Below are 22,817 nucleotides of genomic sequence, written 5' to 3' on the forward strand. Positions count from 1 at the left end.
ATAATAATAATAATAATAATAATAATAATAATAATAATAATGTGATGTATAGTGAAGAAAGGAGGTTGTAGTGAGGGTAGGAGTGTAGCAGTGAGGGGAGAGGGTGTAGCAGTGAGGGGAGAGTGTAGCAGTGAGGGGAGAGGGTGTAGCAGTGAGGGGAGAGGGTGTAGCAGTGAGAGGAGAGTGTAGCAGTGAGGGGAGAGGGTGTAGCAGTGAGAGTAGGAGGAAATACATGATAAAAACGTTAGTGTGGGAAGAGTCTCTGACCTAACTGCGAGGTGAGTGCCAGGCAGCAACACACTCTACAGCCTCACTACTCTCAGAAGTGTGTCATGACGGGGCTCTAAAACTCTTCATTACCCGAATTTTTGCCCACCGATATAAGACAGTGTCGGTATAGCCCCTACGGAAGCTGGCGGTGGTGAAGGTCACTTGAATTATTAAGATAAATATTACGACAAAACAGGAAAGTCATTTACATACTTGTATATTCATAAGTTTGTCGTATTTGTTTGTCATATATTAATCCACACGTTACGTCACATGTTTTAGTGAGGTACGAGTACTGTTTGTGGTACTTTATCCATGTATACAGTGACCTGAGCGCTGATGTAATCGTGAAGGAACTAACGACTTAATACATAATACATCAATAAACTAAGATTGGTACCTTACACCCACCTGGCAACACGACCAGGTAAAACTTAGTCACTTCTCACAATACTTGGGTAAATATTTATTTTCTTCATTATACCTGAAAGACTAAACCAGCTCAGATGTCGTTAGATACTCGTATAATCATGTGAAATATCGTTTATCGACGACCTGTACTTAGGATGAACTACCAGTTATTAATTGTTTCCTAACAGAGTAAACTTGTTATATAATTCTCGAACACGGTCTAACACTACAACGTCAAAAGTAAATAAATATCCTTACCTGGAATCTTGAGTCAGTCATGTGATTACATTCTAAAACACATTTCACTCTCCTAAGGACAGCACTTGGCATTGTTTACACTAACACAAGCGTCACTTACCTGGAACTCGAATTTGGGGAACTGATCCACGGTGTTGACGTCAGTCTTGGGGGCGGCGATGGCGTGGCACTGGTGGGAGGGGATGACTTGACCCTGACCGTCGTCCACCAACTCACTCTGCCTCTCCGCCCGCCGCTCCCCTCCGGCTCCCCTCGCTGCCTCCTGCGGCTTATCCTTGAGCAGGTGGGGGTTGGGTGTGCCGGATGAGTAATAGTACACGTACACCAGGGCGCATGCGGCCAGTAAGCCTAAGAAAGAAAGCCGCAGCCAGCCGCGGCGAGGCACCATCTTCACCATTATGGCTATCAAGTGCTCGTGTGGCCCCTCACTATCAAATTAAAAATCAAGTCTAAAATCCAGTTTCAAAATATTTTTTTTAAATCAGTCTTTCATAAACCACTATTCATAAAAACTCTCTGGCCTATTGTCTGTTGGTACACTAAGTCTTAACCGTGATGGTTCACTGGAGGAACATGAGAGAGGTGGCTCAGCTCAGTCTACTTCAAGATGTCAAAGGCGTTCGACCCTCTTATTCTTGTCGACGTCGTGGCTGTGACGGGATGTGACAAGGATGTGACAGAAGGGGATCTTAGAGCCTGACTGACGAGGGCTTCCTATTCAACTCTTGTTATCACGTCACTGTTTTCTGTTACACAAAGAAGGTTGTTTACAAACACTTTTTTTTCGGTGCTTTTTTCTGCTCGTGTTTTAAAAGTCCTCACTATTGTTCACTTTTCGTCTTTTTACCTGCAGAAGCAACGTTCTAAGGGATGGTGTGTGATTCTTTATAACTCAGTTCGTCAAGGTCTAGCCGGAGCTTCACACTATAGTGTTAGTCAAGTGATAAATGATGACTTCGGCAAATCCTTCTTCAAATAAACGTGACTGAGTGAGTGGTGACCAACCTTTGTGTACCTCGTTAATAATTGTCACCGTCAGCTACGTGTTTACTCCACTTGTGTCAAAATTAAAATATATATATATATATATATATATCGTTTTCACTTACAGCTGACGAGATCAGTGATTAAAAATGACCAAGTTTACCTTTCCTTCCTTACTAAAAGAAAATGGAACAATTCAAGGTGTTGACAGAGGCGAATCAACAGGGCGTTGGCTGGAGTGGCCGCCGGCCTCGTGTGTTGACCGACAATATGCAGCGTCAGTGTGCAGCTGCAGCAGAGACAAAGCCGCAGCCGAGGAGGTACAGCAGCCTGTACACGTCCCTCTCAACCCTCACACGGTGCCGCCTGATGCTTCAATTCTTTATTAATTTTTCTTAATCCTGTGCGACATATCTCACAGCCTCGCGACACAGACTGCTGCTGTTAATCTGCTGCCCCACAAATTTCACGAGTCATAAAACAATGAAAAGGTCTTGGTCGTAAACCTTCTCTCTTCTCTCCTCTCGAGACGCTGCCCATAAATCCCGCTCTAACTGTCCTTCCTTGTGACTAAGCACCAATTTCCATAATAATTCTTTGCGCCGTGTGTCGATGGACGTCCGGGTCTGCAGATTTCTTTGCCTCAAAAGTGGCTATAAATTCTCGAGTCTTTGTTTTTTATATTAGGAAAAATTTAGACAGGAATGATACACAAGTCTATCACATATAAGACTAGGTTTCTGTTCATAAAACTTCGTGTTCTATAGATTGGAATTTTTCTGCACAGACATTTGGTTTCAGTATCACAGACAATGACCGGTTCCCGACGTGAACCGCACAGATTACACCTCACTGTACACTGCCAAGCACACACTTTAAAGTTAACAAGAATTACTATAGAATATATTCAATACTGACGTATACTTAAAAACAAATTTAAAGCCTGACTTTCTACGCTATATACACCGACTACACGGGTCCCGGGAAGGCAAGGTCAACCAACAACAACAGTCATGTAGGCAATATATTGAGCTACGACTTATCACATAGCAACACTTTTTACTTTGGCTTCTCTTCTATGACGTCATATCCAGACGCTAGGTCAACTCTTTCATCAAGGGTCAAAAGTCACTGGAAAAACGATCTGTGTTGACAGTGGGCGTGATGAACCTCCGGGATAATACTGCTTGGCCCCCTCATCATACGCGGGTGGTGGTGGTGGCGGGTGCTAGGAGTCTGGACGGGGGCAGCAGTGGTGCACACGACGGAGGGCAGCAGCAGGTGGCACGAGAAGGCAACGCCATCAACACTTGGGTCCTCAGATGATATCTTCTCTCGAACAGAGGAACGAGAGAGAGTGGTCGCTGGGGTGGCGGTGTGTGTGTGTGTGTGTGAGGGCGTGTACGCGTGTGTGTGTATGTTGTGTAAGTTTGCTGGGGACAAGTACCGTCGAGGGTTGTCGCTAAGAGGATGGTTATCACAACACCTCACTCTCTTGACTGCATCGATTCTGCTTATAGACAGATCCCCACTGTTACTGGATGGTGAAGATGGTGAGCGCAATAGACTACTACTACTGTCTCCTCCTCGACTGTGTCTCGCCTCAATACACCTGCGTGATGGAGTCCTCTTCCTCACACATTTGGGGGCGTCAAAGGCGTGAAACAAATCACAGCGAGAATGAGGAGAGTGTGCTGGTGCTGAGGGGCTGCTGCCGTAATCTCATCACCACCGTCTTTCTCTGATGTTGCTCCTCACTCTTCACTCCTGGGAGGCCCGTCCTGGAAAGTGGAGAAAACGAAATTAGGACTCGTCAAAATAAAACTTTTAGGCCATGTTGTCCCTCAAGAACACCTTCGAGGACTCAATCTTCTTTCCCTAACAGAGATAAAACATCAGGTCATATAATTACATAATAACTGTTCTTGATTACACTTAGAGAAACAAAATCGTGATAGAAAAGAACGCAAGAACACAATACGAGTATACTAAACACACACACACACACACATACACTTGGTGAATATTAAACTTAAACCAAGGAAGCCAATTTACTGTTGTCTGAAATGTTAATAAAGACGATAACATGATTGTTAACTATAAGCTGCCGCCCACATTACCTGACGTCTGCGGCACACATTACCTGACGCTGCCGCCCACATTACCTGACGTCTGCGGCACACATTACCTGACGTCTGCCGCCCACAATACCTGACGTCTGCCGCCCACAATACCTGCCGTCTGCCGCCCACATTACCTGACGTCTGCCGCCCACAATACCTGCCGTCTGCCGCCCACACACTAGTTTAACATTCTGCCTCCACTTGTACTAAATGTCATACTCGACAGCAAATACGCACTGATTCCAAGGTCTTATGGCACGTATTATTACACGTATAGTTACAACTGACCTCACTACCCGTTGAGGTCTCCAACACGACCTGAGATATGTAGTGGCTGACTGGCATATCGTCAACAACAACAACAACAACAACAACAATAATAATAATAATAATAATAATAATAATAATAATAATAATAATAATAATAATAATAATAATAATAATAATAATAATAATAATAATAATAATAAACAAACTTTGAACATGGATACACACACATGAATACAACAGTGTGCAGTGCATGGTAATGTTATGGGCGTAATTGTGTAAAAAAGCAAAAAAAAAATCATAACACGAAAGCCTTACAAACAATTATTGCAGTGTGTGTGTGTGTGTGTGTGTGTGTGTGTGTGTGTGTCCACTTCAAAAGAATCACATTGCTAATACACACATATATGTAACATCTCTCTCTCTCTCTCTCTCTCTCTCTCTCTCTCTCTACCTACATTCTTTAGTTTCACTCCTCTCTCTAACCCCTCCTCCCTCCCTCCCTCCCTACCCTCCCCTAATAACACTCATTCTCACTCATCTCCCTCTCTCCCCCCTCCTCCCTCTCTCCCTCAATCTTTCCTCCATCCTCCCACCCCTTCCACCATCCCACACCCAATCCCTCCTTCTACATTCATTCCAAACTAAACTGCTCTTAATAATATCAGCTCAAACTCTCCCCACACACTTCCCTCCTCTCCCTCCCCACACAACCTTCCCTCTCTACCTCCCTCCCCCTTTCCCTCCCCCACACGCCCTTCCCTCCCTCTCCCTCCCACACACCTTCCCTCTCTACCTCCCTCCCACACACACCCTTCCCTCCCTCTCCCTCCCCTCCCTTCCCTCTCTCCTCCTCCCCACACCCCTTCCCTCTCTACCTCCCTTCCCACACACCTTCCCTCCCTCCCCACACCCTTCCCTCCCTCCCCTCCCCTCCCTTCCCCTCTCTACCTCCCTCCCCACACCCTTCCCTCTCCCTCCCTCCCCCCACACACCCCTTCCCTCCCTCTCCCTCCCCACTCCCTTCCCTCTCTACCTCCCTCCCCACCTGTACCTGACATGGATGGTGGGGCTAAGCCAGTGAGTGAGGCAAGTATAATAGTGTTTACTCCCCCACTACTACTGCCTGTGACTCCCTCCACTGACTCCCTCCACCACCTTCACTGACTCCCTCTACCTGTGACTCCCTCCACTGCTCCCTCTACCTGTACTGACTCCTCCACCTGTACTCCCTCCAGCTCCCTCCACGCTCCACTCTCACCTCCCTCCACCTCCTGTACTGACTCCCTCTCCACTGGCTCCTCTACCTGTAGTGACTCCCTCCCACCTGTACTGACTCCCTCCACCTGTGTACTCTCCCTCCACTCCACCCCGACTCTCCTCCCACCTGCTGACTCCCTCCCACTGCTCCCTCCACCTGTGCTGCTCCCTCCCACTCCCTGTAGCTCCCTCCCTGACTGACCACCTCCACCTGTAGTGACTCCTCCTGAGCTCCTCACCTGTACTGGCCCCTCCATGACCCTCCTCCACCCCTCCCTCCCTCCACCTGTACTGGCCCTCCTGACTGACTCCCTCTACCTGTAGTGACTCCCTCCCGCCTGTACTGGCCCCTCCACCTGACTACCTCCAGCTCCCTCCCTCTACCTCCTCCACCTGTACTGACTCCCTCCACCTGTACTGGCCCCCTCCACTGACTCCCTCCACTAGTAGTGACTCCCTCTACCTGTAGTGACTCCTCCACCTGCTGGCCCCTCCACCCCTGTAGTACTCCCTCCCACTGGACTCCCTCCTGTAGACTCCTCCACTGACTCCCTCCCACCTGTACCTCCTCCACCTGTAGTGACTCCCTCCACCTGCCTCCCTCCACCTGTGCTGGCTCCCTCCACCTGTAGTGACTCCCTCCACTGGCTCCTCTCCCTCCTCTGACTCCCTCCACTGGCCCCTCCACTGACTCACCTGTAGTGACTCCCTCCATTGGCTCCACTGACTCCCTCCACCTGTACTGGCTCCTCCTCTTACTACCCTCCTCCTCAAGGCACTCCACCTCTCACGAGCCTTAGCACAGAGCCTCATGCACCCACCTTCAGCCAGTGACACTCACCTCTGACACTCCAGGTGTTAATAAGCTGCTCTAGGACAGGTAATGCCGGTACACCACTCCGGTCACACACCACACACACACACACACACACACACACACACACACACACACACACACACACACACACACATATCAGCTCTAATAAGAAGCCAACCAATCGTGATAAAGAACCAACCAGCCCTGATTAGAGTCACCCTCCCATTGGCTGCCTCAAGACCCAGGTAGGGTTAAAGGACACCATCACTTAGGCAAAAAAATGTTTCACGTCATCATCATCATTATTCTCCTCCTCATTACCATCATTATGTCACCATCCTCATCATCATTACATCACCATCCTCATCATCATTACATCACCATCCTCATCATCATTACATCACCATCCTCATCATCATCATTATCGTCATCATTATCATCGTTATCGTCATCATCATTATCGTCATCATTATCATCATCATCTATTCATGGGCTGTAAAAAAAATGGTCTGTGTTCTTTCCTCTCTTGACAGAATATGTTAATAACTGTGGGTAAACATCAGTGACGTGTGCATCATTCATCACCCCCGCCCCTGCTCCCGTCCTACCCCCATCATTATGTCACCATCCTCATCATCATTACATCACCATCCTCATCATCATTACATCACCATCCTCATCATCATTACATCACCATCCTCATCATCATCATTATCGTCATCATTATCATCGTTATCGTCATCATCATTATCGTCATCATTATCATCATCATCTATTCATGGGCTGTAAAAAAAATGGTCTGTGTTCTTTCCTCTCTTGACAGAATATGTTAATAACTGTGGGTAAACATCAGTGACGTGTGCATCATTCATCACCCCCGCCCCTGCTCCCGTCCTACCCCCACCCCTTCCCCCTCTTTGCCCCCTCCCCGACCCCCGCCCCTTTCCCCCCACCCCCTCTCTGCCCCGTCTCGCCCCGCTTCGTCACCCTACCTGCGAGTTAGTGAAGACAAAGGTGAATATTTAAGAAATGTGGGTGTGGTTACAAGTGTAGAAATGGGTGTGGGTGAAGGGGTAGATGAGGGTGTAGATCTGGGTGTAAGTGTGGGTGTAGGTGTGGGTGTAAGTATATCAAAATGACACAATCAACAAACCAGTTCTAACTTTTTACTTTGAACAGTTTAAAATCATAATTAAAACGTGTTACGTCATTACATTATGTTCAGAAATAATATTCCTCCATTTTATTTAATACACATAGGAGCCCTGACACACACACACACACACACACACACACACACACACACACACACACACACACACACACAGGATAAGACACATAAATATACCTGGACAGACAGACAGACAGATAGATCCCTAAAAAACTACGAACACCAGAACACAATCTCTGCTACTACGCACCAATATTTTCCCTCCCTCTCTGAAATTCGTGGTGTGACAGATTTATGTGTCGTGGGGGTGATCCTTGGCCAGCTGTAGAGGATAGCAGGTCTTGTTCCCTGAGTCAGCTTCGGCCCGTCCACCACACACACACAGCTCTCTGTTTCTCTCTCTCTGTTTCTTTGACTTTATTTCTGACTCTTTCATAGAACAAGCCTTCCATTATGATCAAGGCTTCCACTATGATCAAGGCTTCCACTATGATAAAAGGCTTCCACTATGATCAAGGCTTCCACTATGATCAAGGCTTCCACTATGATAAAAGGCTTCCACTATGATCAAGGCTTCCACTATGATCAAGGCTTCCACTATGATCGAGGCTTCCACTATGATAAAAGGCTTCCACTATGGACAGCTGAGCAGATAGGTGAAGCATCCACATCGAATACAAAAAAAAAATGAAAAACTTCACGCCATTTGATATTTTTGGCCGATTGTAAACTTTTTCGCTTTATTTACTTGCAAAATGAAGAAGGTTTGGGTGTAAATTAATATACTTTCTCTGGACTCGCAAAGTTTTCAAATGTTAACTTATCTAAAAATGTTACTTTCATATACTTTAAATGTTGTTTCAGTGGAAAGTAATAATTTTTGTTTCAGATTTACCAAAAAAAAAATATATACAATTGTAAGATATAATTTTAAGTTGCTTCAAATAGAAAAATTTGTTGCTATTTCATAAAAAAAATACTATTAAATTAATTGCAAGTTGTTTCATAATGGAAAAGCAAGCGGGAAAACTCGTCTTTTTTACAGTAATTTATATAAACAAAGGTATTAAATCTTACATGAGTTCAAAATAAATCGTCACTCATCCTACGGAAATGATTTCGTTTTACATGAAGATAAATAAAAAAAAAAAAATAAATAAATAAAAATAATAACAATAGTAAATCAGGTTCATACAGTTTTCCTCATAAACACATCACCTAATACTGTAAATGCCATGTAAACATCAGAGTAAATCCATGTAAATGCATATGGTTTTTCTCTCTGCCACACATATATATATATCACCTGATACTGTAAATCCCATGTAAATATTCGTGTAAATACGAGTAAATCCGTGTAAATACGTATAAAGTGTTTCCTGGTTGGCGGGTCACAGGGCGCCGGGTCGGCCACTCAAACACACAACTTCTGGGTAAATTACAGCTCCAAAGGTCCAATTTTGTGGCATTTTCAGGTAACTCGATCCTATGTGTCTAATTTGTAGCAGCGGTCGACAAGCAACTGATGTCACGGTGGTTCTGATGCCTTCTTTTCCATCCACCTACTTCCCTCCCACTCTCCTTCCACCTACTTCCCTCCCACACTCCTTCCACCTATCCCCCTCCCACTCTCCTTCCACCTACCCCCTCCTTCCTTCGGTAGATTCTACCTCTCTCCGTAACTCATCTCTTTATCTCCCTCTCCCCCCCCCTCTCTTTCCCTCCACCTCCATCCTCACTCTCTCCTTTCAACCCCCTCCCTATCTCCCTCCTTACTTCCCTCCCTTCGTCCTTCCCTCCACCTACCTACCCTGCCTTCTCGCTCCTCTCTATAAGTACAGTTCACTCCTCTTCACCTCAACTACACTTTTCTCTTTCCACCTCTTCCACCTCTTCTTCCCACTTCCACTATCCACCTCCTTCTACCTCCCACTTTCCCTAGTTTACTCCCTCCTCCTCCTTCTCACACTTTCTATGACTATCTCCCTCTTTCTTCCTTCCACTTCATATCTCCTCCCTGCTCTTCCCACTCCCACTGGCCACCTCTTCCCACATGCCTAATACTACGTTACTTTAACATCTAACAACGAGAACTATAATGAATTTAAGAAGAACAACAGACAAAAACAATATACCTATACTTAGAAAAACTCTCAAAATACTTAACTAGATCTAGATTAACAGCCACATGTTGGTACGAGTATATAGACGTGAATTCAAATATCCAAAGTAGTGCTTAAGGCTTAGAACATGACACACGAATCATTACTGAAGGTCCGCTTTAACTTAGGTCGATGTCGCGCTGTGAAAAAAATAATAATAATAAAAAATCCTCATGTATTATTTTGCCTTTCCATTAAGTGAGAGACAGGTAACTCCACGTAGAGAAAACTCCACTCATAAACCCTTGAGTTTGAAAAGTTTGAGCAGGAACGATGATTGAGGGAGTATAAAAGAGTTACTAAATATGATCACTGCAGCCTCAAGTTTACCTGGTGTCACCTGACGTTGGGTTTTTGCAATGGTTTTAAATCGCAGCTTTGAGAGAGAGAGATATCACACAAGAATTGGGTTTGGATAACGTTTGTATTCTGCTCCGGAGGCAAACTTACACACAGTTGATAGGTGAAAGATACCTGTGTAAGTGTGCCAGGAAGTGTGTGTGTGTGTCTGAACCATACAATACACACAGCCGAGGCCCCTAACTGAAAACGCTGGACGAGACGACAAGTTTTGGACTGAAGAGGAGGGAGAATTATCTACCCCATACATGACTGCTAGTGTGGCCAGATGGTAGAGACAACGTACTGATAAGACTCTTCTATCTACGCTAAAACTGATAAGAGATGACTACTTAAAATCTTAAGTAAATACCCAAGTGATTTATTAAGTTTACCGCGATATATTTATATATTATTTTCGAGTTATCAATTTTAACAAACTTTTGAAAATCCTAATCTTAGTCCCTTGGTTTTATGGTCAAAAATCATAATTCAGGGGGTGATTATTTTTTCATTATATAAAAGTCATTATCCAGAGAAGCTATTATGAACGATTGTAAGTCATCAAAGGCCACTCTGGGATGGATTAACAATTACTGCATCAATCGACTCCCACCCGACACCCGATTCAAATCCAGTTCGAAATATCAAACAAACCTCAAAAGAAGAATAACCTCACAAATACCAATTAATCTCTATGTCAATATTGTCTGTTTCCTCAGTACACATGAGGATAGGATATGAGGGTCTCGAGTGATAGATGCATTTTTAGATTAGATTTTTTTTTCTCTCCATTACCGACCGTTTCCGACACATTAAACACAACTTAGCGATATTTTGAACGCTGGTGTGTGTGTGTGTGTGTGTGTGTGTGTGTGTGTGTGTGTGTGTCACCCTTCTACGTACATATCGACCGACAAGAATCATACTTCATACTTGCTTACCCAACCTAAGCTATGTGTGTGGGGGAGGGTGTGTGTGTGTGTGGGAGTAATGTGTGGGGAGGGTGTGTGTGTGTGTGGGGAGGGTGTGTGTGGGGGAGGGGTGTGCAGAGGGGGGGGGGTGGGGGGAGAGGGTGTGTGTGGGGGGTGTGTGTGTGTGTGGGGGGTGTGTGTGTGGTGAGGCGTGTGTGTGGGAGGGTGTGTGTGGAGGGTGTGGGGAGGGGTGTGTGGGAGGCGTGGAGGTGTGTGGGGGAGGTGTGTGTGTGTGGGGAGGGTGCGTGTGTGGGGGAGGCATGTGTGTGGGGAGGGTGTGTGGGGAGGTGTGTGTGGAGGGTGTGTGCATGGGAGGGTGTGTGTGTGTGGGGAGGGTGTGTGTGTGTGTGTGGGGGAGGGGGGTGTGTGGGGAAGGTGTGTGTGTGGGGAAGGGTGTGTGTGGGGGTGTAGGGGAGCTAGGGGCTAGGGAGATGATATTTACACACCGACACGTTAACTGGTAAAATTATACTGACGGTGGTGGTGAATAATAGTGGGGGAGGGGAGGGGGGTTCCTTTCAAGTGAGGATGTATGGTGACACTGTAATGATGATGATGATGCCTCGTGGTGGTGGAGGGGGAGAAGGGGGAAGGGAAGGGGGAGGGGGAGGAGAGAAGGACTTACCTGCCACCTGTGTTGAGTTATTAGTGACCTCCCAGGTATACACGCTTCAATATTACTACCATGGTGTTGACGTGTGTTCGGGTAATGTTACTACGGGGGTGTGGAAGAGCCGTTTGTTTTATTTTCTTCAGTACACGTCTACACTTCCCCCTCGCCCCTCTACTAATGCAGTTATGATCGCCACTTACTGCTATTACTCCTATTATATCTGAGACTACTAGCACCAGGGAGACTACTATTGTTGTTATTACCACCATTACTAGTCCTAGACACCAATCCGAGTACCAGACATACCACTATTAGTACCAGACATACCATAACTAGCAACCAAACACACTTCTACTAGTACCAGACACCACTACTAGCACCCGACACACAACTAGCACCAGACACATCACTACTAGCACCAAACACACAACATCTAACACCAAACACACTACTACTAGCACCAAACACACCATTACTAGCACCAAACACACCTCTACTAGCACCAAACACACCATTACTAATAGCAGACATCCCTTCTCATTAAATATACTAGCAACATCATCATTTAACTCAAAAGAACAGTTCATATTTTATTTTCCTCTTTAACAAAATAAAAACAGAGGGAGTGACCAGACACATATTACTGTCACTAACTCGTCTCAATGTCCTTTGGGCGTTGACTTCGACTACAGTAGAGAGATGTATCATGGTCCCTAGATTCCCTATAGTCAGTTCAGTTACTAAAACAAAATCTACAAGGGTTTACAATACACCATAAGCCTGTTTAATATTGTACTCAATACGGAATAAATTGTATATATATCCATTTAAAGTGTCTTGTGGTTTGGAATGGATGAATAACATGTATATATAAGTGTACAATAAAAGAACATATGTGTGAAATATAATTCTTCTCCCCTAAAAAAGACAAAAAAAAAGTGCCATGTATTATTGGAATCTAGTAAAGGAGAATGGTGTTAATTATTTATCAAGGTCTTTGGGTCGTATTAAAAAAATTAGGTAGAAATCTTTTGCTTCATAGCTGTGTGCCAACAAGTACGTTCCTTCTGTTCAATACTCCAAAGATGGCAATTCACACCTATCTTGTTCACTTCTTTGAATGATGTAACTGTCAGGTATTTAATATTCCTTCATCATCGAATTCAATAATAATAATAATAATAATAATAATAATAATAATAATAATAATAATAATAATAATAACAAAACAGCAGTAAATCACTAAAAAAAAACTATCTGTACTTGGGGTGATCGATGAATGTCAAAATGAACACTGTGACTCCTATTGTCTCGGTAGGGTTGTCAAAATCCTTCGTCCGTTATATCATATTGTCTCGACGCAATTTTGTAAAGATAGTTTTTTTTAAGCGACTGTACATTAATTTCAAGGTCTTTTGTTACCCTGATGTAATAACAGAATCTCACACAATTGAGTTAATAAAAAAAATCTTTAAGTGCGTCATCCATCACTGAACTTCATCGAGGTATTTAAAGTTAATTGGGAAGCCGTGACGTTATTGTGCCAGTGTTAATGTGAGTTGAGTTTCCGACACCATTTTTACTTGAACACAAAAATACAAAGTAAAAACAAAAATCAAAGATACATTATATAATTAAACTGGTCCATTACTCGGATTTTTTAATTAAAAGTAATTTGTGAAAGCAGAACACGGGAGAACACAGGGGAACACGGGAAACACAAGAGAACACGGGAAACACAAGAGAACACGGGAAACACAGAACACGCTAGATACACTAGAACAATGAAAAACACGATAGAACAAGGTAGAACAGAACACGGGAGATTTGAGGGGGAATATAGTGTTAAAGTTGAAATTTTGAAAGTCTTTGATTAAGATAATACACAAAGGTTATATTCCCGTGCTTTTCTTATTTGGCTTTCGTCCTTCAGTACAGTATATTATCTCATCTCAAGTTATCTCTCAGCCTCTCACCTCAAATTATCTCTCAGCCTTTCATCTCAAATTATCTCTCAGCCTCTCATCTCAAATTATCTCTCAGCCTCTCATCTCAAATTATCTCTCAGCCTCTCACCTCAAATTATCTCTCAGCCTATCATCTCAAATTATCTCTCAGCCTATCATCTCAAACTATCTCTCAGCCTCTCATCTCAAATTATCTCTCAGCCTATCATCTCAAATTATCTCTCAGCCTATCATCTCAAATTATCTCTCAGCCTCTCATCTCAAATTATCTCTCAGCCTCTCGTCTCAAGTTATCTCTCAGCCTCTCATCTCAAATTATCTCTCAGCCTCTCATCTCAAATTATCTCTCAGCCTCTCATCTCAAATTATCTCTCAGCCTCTCATCTCAAATTATCACTCAGCCTCTCATCTCAAATTATCACTCAGCCTCTCATCTCAAATTATCTCTCAGCCTCTTGCTCTCCCTATTCCAGTGGTGTTCCTCAAGGGTCACTCCTCTTCCCTCTGCATTCTTCTATCTCCTTTAAAATTCATTCTGTCTTCACTCTCTCTCTCATTCTTTCCTCATTTCTACCAGTAAGTTAAATTCGCATCTGGATTTGGATGTCTGAGTGAGGATGTCGAAATGCTCCTGGATTTGGATGTCTGAGAGAGGTTGTCGAAACGCTCCTGGATTTGGATGTCTGAGTGAGGTTGTCGAAATGCTCCTGGATTTAGATGTCTGAGTGAGGTTGTCGAAATGCTCCTGGATTTAGATGTCTGAGTGAGGTTGTCGAAATGCTCCTGGATTTAGATGTCTGAGTGAGGATGTCGAAATGCTCCTGGATTTGGATGTCTGAGATGAGGATTTGGATGTCTGAAACGCTCCTGGATTTATATGCTGCTGGATTTGGATGTCTGAGAGGATGTCGAAATGCTCCTGGATTTGGATGTGCTGATGCCTGAGGATGTCGAAATGCTCCTGGATTTGGATGTCTGAGTGAGGATGTCGAAATGCTCCTGGATTTGGATGTCTGAGAGAGGTTGTCGAAACGCTCCTGGATTTGGATGTCTGAGTGAGGTTGTCGAAATGCTCCTGGATTTAGATGTCTGAGTGAGGTTGTCGAAATGCTCCTGGATTTAGATGTCTGAGTGAGGTTGTCGAAATGCTCCTGGATTTAGATGTCTGAGTGAGGATGTCGAAATGCTCCTGGATTTGGATGTCTGAGTGAGGTTGTCGAAACGCTCCTGGATTTATATGTCTGAGAGAGGATGTCGAAATGCTCCTGGATTTGGATGTCTGGGTGAAGTTGTCGACATGCTCCTGGATTTAGATGCCTGAGTGAGGTTGTCGAAATACTCCTGGATTTAGATGTCTGAGTGAGGATGTCGAAATGCTCCTGGATTTGGATGTCTGAGTGAGGTTGTCGAAATGCTCCTGGATTTAGATGTCTGAGTGAAGTTGTCGAAACGCTCCTACTACCTACAGTAAGCTTTTCCCTCTTCCTCTTTTTAAAACTGTTAATGTTTTTTTTCATCTCCACGAATTGTTCTATAAGTCCAACAATGAACACGATAATTCGGTCTCAATGTCTCATCTAACCTATTTATAAAACCTAATATAATTCAGGTAAATGTTGCTCTAAAAACCTAAATCTTGTTTATATGTCGAATTTTCTTCACTTTTCATCAACTTTTCCTAAAGACAAATTCGACTTCAGTTTCTGCTACCGGGTCAGGGATACACTAGGTCAGGGAGTAGAGTGAGGCAGGGTTATACTAGGTCAGGGAGTAGAGTGAGGCAGGGGTTATACTAGGTCAGGGAGTAGAGTGAGTCAGGGATACACTAGGTCAGGGAGTAGAGTGAGGCAGGGTTACACTAGGTCAGGGAGTAGAGCGAGGCAGGGTTACACTAGGTCAGGGAGTAGAGTGAGTCAGGGATACACTAGGTCAGGGAGTAGAGTAAGGCAGGGTTATACTAGGTCAGGGTGAGAGAGATTAAAACAGGGTCGAGATTTTTTACAGCCTGCTGGAAGTGGCACTCACAGGGTCATCGTGGCACTAGGGCAATACACTGGCACTATAGCGAGGGGTGGGGTGGGGTAGGGATGGATGGAACTAATGGATACAGAGACAAGAACATAAGTCTAAACGTATAAAGAAGAGAGAAAAAATGCGATAATAAGCCATAGGTACTGAAAGAGGGAAGTAACAATGAGGCAAAAGGAAACGGGGATAAATAGGGGAATAGAGGGAGAAGGTAAGGAGATAAGGGAGAAAATGAAACATAATAGGACAAAAGAGGAAAAGGAGGAAGAGGAGGGAGGAGGAAACGACACAAGAACGAAGAGGAGGAAGAGGAGGAGGGAGGAGGAAACTACACAAGAACGAAGAGGAGGAGGAGGAGGAGTTCCCGTTCACACCTTCACCTCACCTTTACCTGGGAGTCATTATACTTATTAATCTCCTTATTTATTATCTATTTACTATTCCAAATACGTAAAAAAAAAATCAAATTAAAAAAAGTAGAAGGAACAAAGTCCAAAGATCAATATATGAATAAATTTGACCTTCACACAGCAGACAAAATGGGGTCAACAACACATGCCACGTAGGTCAAGGTCATGTTGGTTATTGGGGTCATACAACACCAGATAAATCTGACCCTTGCCAAGATGAAGAGTAGAATAGGGTCAGCTGGATGTGTGAGGTCAGATTTTTGTGTGAGGAGGTCAGCAGGGTGTGTGAGGAGATCAGCAGGGTGTGTGAGGAGGTCAGTTGGGTGTTTGAAGAGGTCAGTTGGGTGTGTGAGGAGGTCAGCTGGGTGTGTGAGGAGGTCAGCTGGGTGTGAGGAGGTCAGCTGGGTGTGTGAGGAGGTCAGCTGGGTGTGTGGGGAGGTCAGTTGGGTGGTTGAGTCCAGCTAGGGACAGGAAGTATCGGTGGTCGAGGAGGAGGGGTCCAGTATTGACTTTGGCAGAGCGCCATCCACACGTCCCACACACCCCTACCGACAAGCCTACTCCCACACCATACTACCTCCCCCTCCATAGTACCTCACCCCTCCCCCTAACTCCTCCCCTCCCATAGTACCTCCCACCACCCTCCCATCATACCTCCCCTCCTAGCACCTCCCACACACCCCTCATCCTACAACCTCCCCCCTCCATAGTACCTCCCCACCACCCCTCCATCCCATACCACCTCCCTTCTCCTTCCCCTCGTGCCTCACCTGGGAGATCCCTCCTTCCCTTCTCCTCACACATCACATCCCTCCCTCACCCACGTAATCCCTCCCCTCATCCACATCCCCTCCCTCACCATCATCCCCTCCCCACCCACACATCCCTCCCTCACCCATCACATCCCCTCCCTCACCCATCCACATCCCTCCCCCTCATCCACATCCTCCTCACCCATCCATCCCTCCCTCACCATCCCATCCCCTCCCTCACCCATCCATCCCTCCCACTCATCCCATCCTCCCTCACCCATCCATCCCCTCCCTCCTCATCATCCCTCCCCCACTCATCACATCCCCTCCTCACCCATCACATCCCCACCTCCTCCACATCCTCCCCCCATCACTCCTCCTATCTCTCCTCTCCTCCCCCATTACCCCCCCCTCCTCCACCCCACCAGGAACCTTCATTAATTAACGTTTATGTGCTCTGCCTCACCCGCCTCTGTTCTGCCGCTGGTAAATTCTTGCAGCAACTTTCTAAAGGTCATCTGGGCCGCGGGGAAACAAGATTAAAAAAAAAAAATAATGACCTAGAATTTCATGTATGTGTTAAAGTGAGATAAAAATATTTGGGTATTTTCTGAGGCATTCTATACGAGTTTGTTTATGGCTCTTGGGTATAATAATAATAATAATAATAATAATAATAATAATAATATATATTAATATATATGGGATAAACGTCTTTATTTATTTTAGTTTTTTCAGGTTTTTTTTTAAACTTGCAAGATGAAAGAAAAGAATTTTTTGTTTGTTCATGATAAAGTGTTTTTTTTTTAATGGCCCTACACTTTTTTCCTTAAGTGGTATTTTTCCCCCACAGTGGTACCCTCCTTCCTTCACACTAGTAACCTCCTCCCACACTAGTACCCTCCCTCCACACTAGTATCCTCCCCCCACTGGTACCTCCTCCCCCCACACTGTTCCTCCTCCCTCCACACTGTACCCTCCTCCCCCCACACTAGTACCCTCCTCCCTCCCACAAGTACCTCCTCCCTCCACACTGACCTCCTCCCCACCTAGTACCCTCCTCCCTCCCACACTGGTACCCTCCTCCCCCCCACCACTAGTACCCTCCCCTCCCCCCACACTGGTACCCCTCCTCCCTCCCACACTGGTACCCTCCCCTCCCCCACCTAGTACCCTCTCCCCCACACTAGTACCCTCCCCCCTCCCACACTAGTACCCTCCTCCCTCCCACACTGGTACCCTCCTCCCTCCCACACTGGTACCTCCTCCCCACACTAGCCCTCCTCCCCTCCCCACACTGGCCTCCTCCCCCACACACCCTCCTCCCCCACACTGGTACCCTCCCCTCCCTCCCCACACTGGTACCCTCCCTTCCCACACTAGTACCCTCCTCCCCCACACTAGTACCCTCCCCCTCCCACACTGGTACCCTCCTCCCTCCCCACACTAGTACCTCCTCCCTCCCCTCCCTCCCTCCCCCCCACACTGGTACCCTCCTCCCTCCCCACTAGTACCCTCCCTCCCCACACTAGTACCCTCCCTCCCTCACACTAGTACCCTCCTCCCTCCACACTGGCACCTCCTCCCCCACTAGTACCTCCCTCCCTCCACACTGGTACCCTCCTCCCTCCACACTGGTACCCTCCCCCCACACTAGCACCCTCCCCCCCCACACTGTACCCTCCTCCCCCCCACACCAGTGCCCTCCTCCCCACACTGGCACCCTCCTCCCTCCACACTGGTACCCTCCCTCCACACTAGTACCCTCCTCCCCCACACTAGCACCTCCACCTCACCTCCTCCACACTGGTACCTCCTCCTCCACACTGGTACCCTCCTCCCCCACACTAGTACCCTCCTCCCTCCCACACTGGTACCTCCTCCCCCCACACTGGTACCTCCTCCCCCACACTGGTACCCTCCCCTCCACACTGCACCCTCCCCCCCACACTAGTACCCTCCTCCCCCCCACACCAGTACCCTCCCCCCCTCCACACTGCACCCTCCACACTACCCTCCTCCACACTAGTACCCTCCCCCCCACACTGGTACCCTCCTCCCTCCACACCAGCACCCCCCACACTAGTACCCTCCTCCCTCCACACTGCACCTCCCTCCACACTGGTACCCTCCTCCTCCACACTAGTACCTCTCCCCCACACTGGTACCCTCCTCCCCCACACTGGCACTCTCCTCCACACTACCCTCCCCCACACTAGTACCCTCCCCTCCTCCCCCACACTAGTACCCCCACACTGGTACCCTCCTCCCCACACTAGTACCCTCCTCCCCCAATAGTACCCTCCCTCCACACTAGTACCCTCCTCCCCCCACACACCTTCCTCCTCCCCCCCACACTGGTACCCTCCCCCCCTCCACACTGGTACCCTCCTCCCCACACTAGTACCCTCCTCCCCACACTGGCACCTCCCTCCTCCCCACACCAGTACCCTCCTCCCACACCGTACCCCACACTGCACACCCTCCCACACTAGCACCCTCCCACACTGGCACCCTCCTCCCCCTCCACACCCACCCCACACCCTCCTCCCACCCCACACCTCCTCCCACACTGGTACCCTCCTCCCCCCACACCAGTACCTCCTCCCACACTGGCACCTCCCCACACTGGTACCCTCCTCCCTCCACACCAGGCCCTCCTCCCCCACACTGCACCCCCCACACTGGCACCTCCTCCCCACCAGCACCTCCCTCCCTCCACACTGCCCTCCTCCTCCCACACCTCCTCCCCACACACCCTCCTCCCCTGGCACCTCACACCTGCACCCTCCCCCCCACACTGGTACCCTCCTCCACACTGGTACCTCCTCCCCCACCTCCCACCTCCCCCACACCCTACCCTCCCCCCACACTGGTACCTCCTCCCCCGTCCCCCTCTCCACATCACCCTCCTCCTCCACACTGGTACCCTCCTCCCCCACACTAGTACCCTCCTCCCTCCACACTAGGCACCTCCTCCCACACCTGCATCTCCTCCCCACACCACCCTCCACACTCCCTCCTCCACACTGCACCCTTCCTCCACACTGGTACCCTCCCCACACCAGTACCCTCCTCCCCCACACCCCTTCCCCCCACACTGCACCCTCCTCCCCACAGTCGCACCCTCCTCCCCCCACACTAGTACCCTCCCTCCCCACACCAGTACCCTCCCCCACACCTGCACCCTCCTCCCCACACTGCACCCTCCTCCCCCCACACTCTCACCTCCCCACACCGTACCTCCTCCTCCACACTGGCATTCTCCTCCCTCCCACACTGGCACCTCCTCCCCCACACCAGTACCCTCCCCCCACACCAGCACCCTCCCCCCACACTGTACCCTCCTCCCCCACTGCACCCTCCTCCCCCCCACCAGTGCACCTCCTCCCCACACCAGTGCTCCTCCCCCCTCCACACCTGCACCTCCTCCCCCCCACACTCTGCACCCCCCTCCTCCCCACACCTGCACCCTCCTCCCCACACCTGACCCTCCTCCACTGGTACCCTCCTCCTCCACACTGGTACCCTCCCCCACACTAGTACCTCCTCCCCCACACTAGCACCTCCTCCCCACACTAGTGCCCTCCTCCCCCACACTTGCACCTCCTCTCCCCACACTGACCCTCCCTCCCTCCACACTGGCACCTCCTCCCCCCCACACTAGTAATCCTCCCCACACTACCCTCCTCCCCACACTGCACCCTCCTACTGGTATCACATAGGGCGTTCTAATATTTTTCTATAAGCGTAAGCACAATGCAATCCACCCCTTCACCATCCCCCCTTCACTGTCATTCTCTTCAACCATTACCTTCACCATCACCCCATCACCATCACCATCACCCCCATCCACCATCACACCATCACCATTCCCCTCACCATTACCCCTTCACCATCACCCCCTTCACCATCACCCTCACCATCCTTCATCACCTCACCACCACCTCCACCATCACCCCATCACCATCACCCTCCACCATCACCCCATCACCATCACCCCTCCACCATCCCCCCTTCACCATCACCCCCCAATCTACCAAAGAAAAAAAAAAACAGATGCGAGAAGAGTGACGTAATGCTGGAGTAGTGGGCGGCCCAAGGCAGTGTCAGGCGCCGTCACTAAAGGCGCTACCAAAGTGAGCAGCGGCAGTTTACACCCACCAACAGATGGCACCAGTATCTTTAGTGTGGGTTTGGTCTTAGTTTGAGATGTTATTACTGCATGCAACTGATGTTTTTATTATCATTATCCTCATCATCATCATCATTACCCTCATCATTATTACTATTATTATCCTTCTTATTTCTTCTGATTACTATTATTATTGTCATTATCATTATTATTATTTACACTATTATTATCTACGTACTCAACAGTAAAAATCCACTTAATTTAGACTGGCTCTTGATTGACATACACACACACACACACACACACAGTTCGTGAATGATTGACTGTACACCAAAATCTTCTCAGTGACCACAATAAGACAACGAAAGCCTCAGTTACATAGTGAAGAACTCAATGACGAAAGAAAGGTATACACAGTTAACATTACTAACACTAAATTAACACAAATAACGGTAAATAACACACACACTAACACTCGTAACTAAACACACTAACACTCGTAACTAACACACTAACACTCGTAACTAACACACACACTAACACTCGTAACTAACACACACACTGACACTCGTAACTAACACACACACTAACACTAGTAACTAACACACACACTAACACTCGTAACTAACACACACACTGACACTCGTAACTAACACACACACTAACACTCGTAACTAACATACACTAACACTCGTAACTAACACACACACTAACACTCGTAACTAACACACACACTAACTTGGGTAGGTAAGAACAACCTGTCAACAACCTGTACTGTACGTGATTCATCTACTCACACCTGATGGCAGCTTGAACAATTACCTGTGGAGAGAAAGAGAGAGAAAAGGATATTAGTGATAAAGATAACAATATAAATAACACAAGATAAAAAAAAATATGTATACTAAGCATAAACATTGTCTAAGGTCTATCTTTGCAGGGGTCAACCATAGTTAATTTATTACTGACCCTTGACCTTTGACCTTTGGTAATGGTGGTGGTTACAAAAATGTGTGTTGTGTGACCTAGAGACTGAACCAATAGATACGGCATGGGGAGAGAGAGAGAGAGAGACAACACCAATTATTATAAACAACAACTATTATAAAAAACAACAACTAAGCCCTATAATAAACAACCACATCCAAACAACAACAATTACAACCTTTACTAGACCAGCGAAAATTAACAAACAACACACTATGCAAATTAACAGGAAGCCAAAAAAAAAAGTATATATAGTATTAAATTCAGTCCAAAACAGAAGCCCACAACAGCCACGGTGCCAAAAGCTTATGTTTCCCGAATTCACAAAAAAAAGCCTTATTTTGAGTCAGTATCCGAGTCACTTTTTTTTTTCCTATTCTTTTATATATATTTTTTTGGGACAACACCGCCGGACAGAATATAACAGCCCAAACGGTTAACATCGAAATAAAAATGGGTGTCGGAGCGTGCACAGTGAGTGAGTGTTGTGTGTGTGTGTGTGTGTGTGTGTGTGTGTGTGTGTGTGTGTGTGTGTGTGTGTGTGTGTGTGTGTGTGTGTGTGTGTCTCTGTTGCTAGAGTCCTGTAGCCTCGATGTTTACAAACAAGACGGTGGTCATCCTAGGAAGACACGTGCGTCGCCTCTCCTACCTGTACACACACTAAGTGAAAAATGAACCTGACGACGTACATATACTTGTTGAGGCCATGAAGACTTTGTAAATTAAACCTATACATTTGATGATCAACTTAGTAAACAAGAAATAAGAAATAGATAAAGAGAAAGAAAGAATAATTTTAAAGTATATGAAAAGTTTTTCTACATTACATTGATTTTCATTTTGGAATATAAAATCTTACACAAGTTCGAAAGAGGAAAACCTTCTACCC

At 46.8% G+C, this 22,817-nt stretch overlaps 1 long non-coding RNA gene across 1 annotated transcript; it reads right to left on the minus strand.

Moving 5' to 3' along the window:
• Positions 1-1,125: 1,125 nt before the first annotated feature.
• Positions 1,126-21,770, minus strand: LOC121855657. Its single transcript, XR_006086824.1, has 2 exons — positions 21,739-21,770; positions 1,126-3,704 (listed from the first exon to the last, which is right to left on the minus strand). It is a non-coding gene; the product is annotated as an uncharacterized LOC121855657 (long non-coding RNA).
• Positions 21,771-22,817: the final 1,047 nt, after the last annotated feature.

Source organism: Homarus americanus, unplaced genomic scaffold, assembly GCF_018991925.1.
Source record: "Homarus americanus isolate GMGI-L3 unplaced genomic scaffold, GMGI_Hamer_2.0 scaffold1438, whole genome shotgun sequence".
In the NCBI taxonomy this organism is placed as follows: domain Eukaryota; kingdom Metazoa; phylum Arthropoda; class Malacostraca; order Decapoda; family Nephropidae; genus Homarus; species Homarus americanus.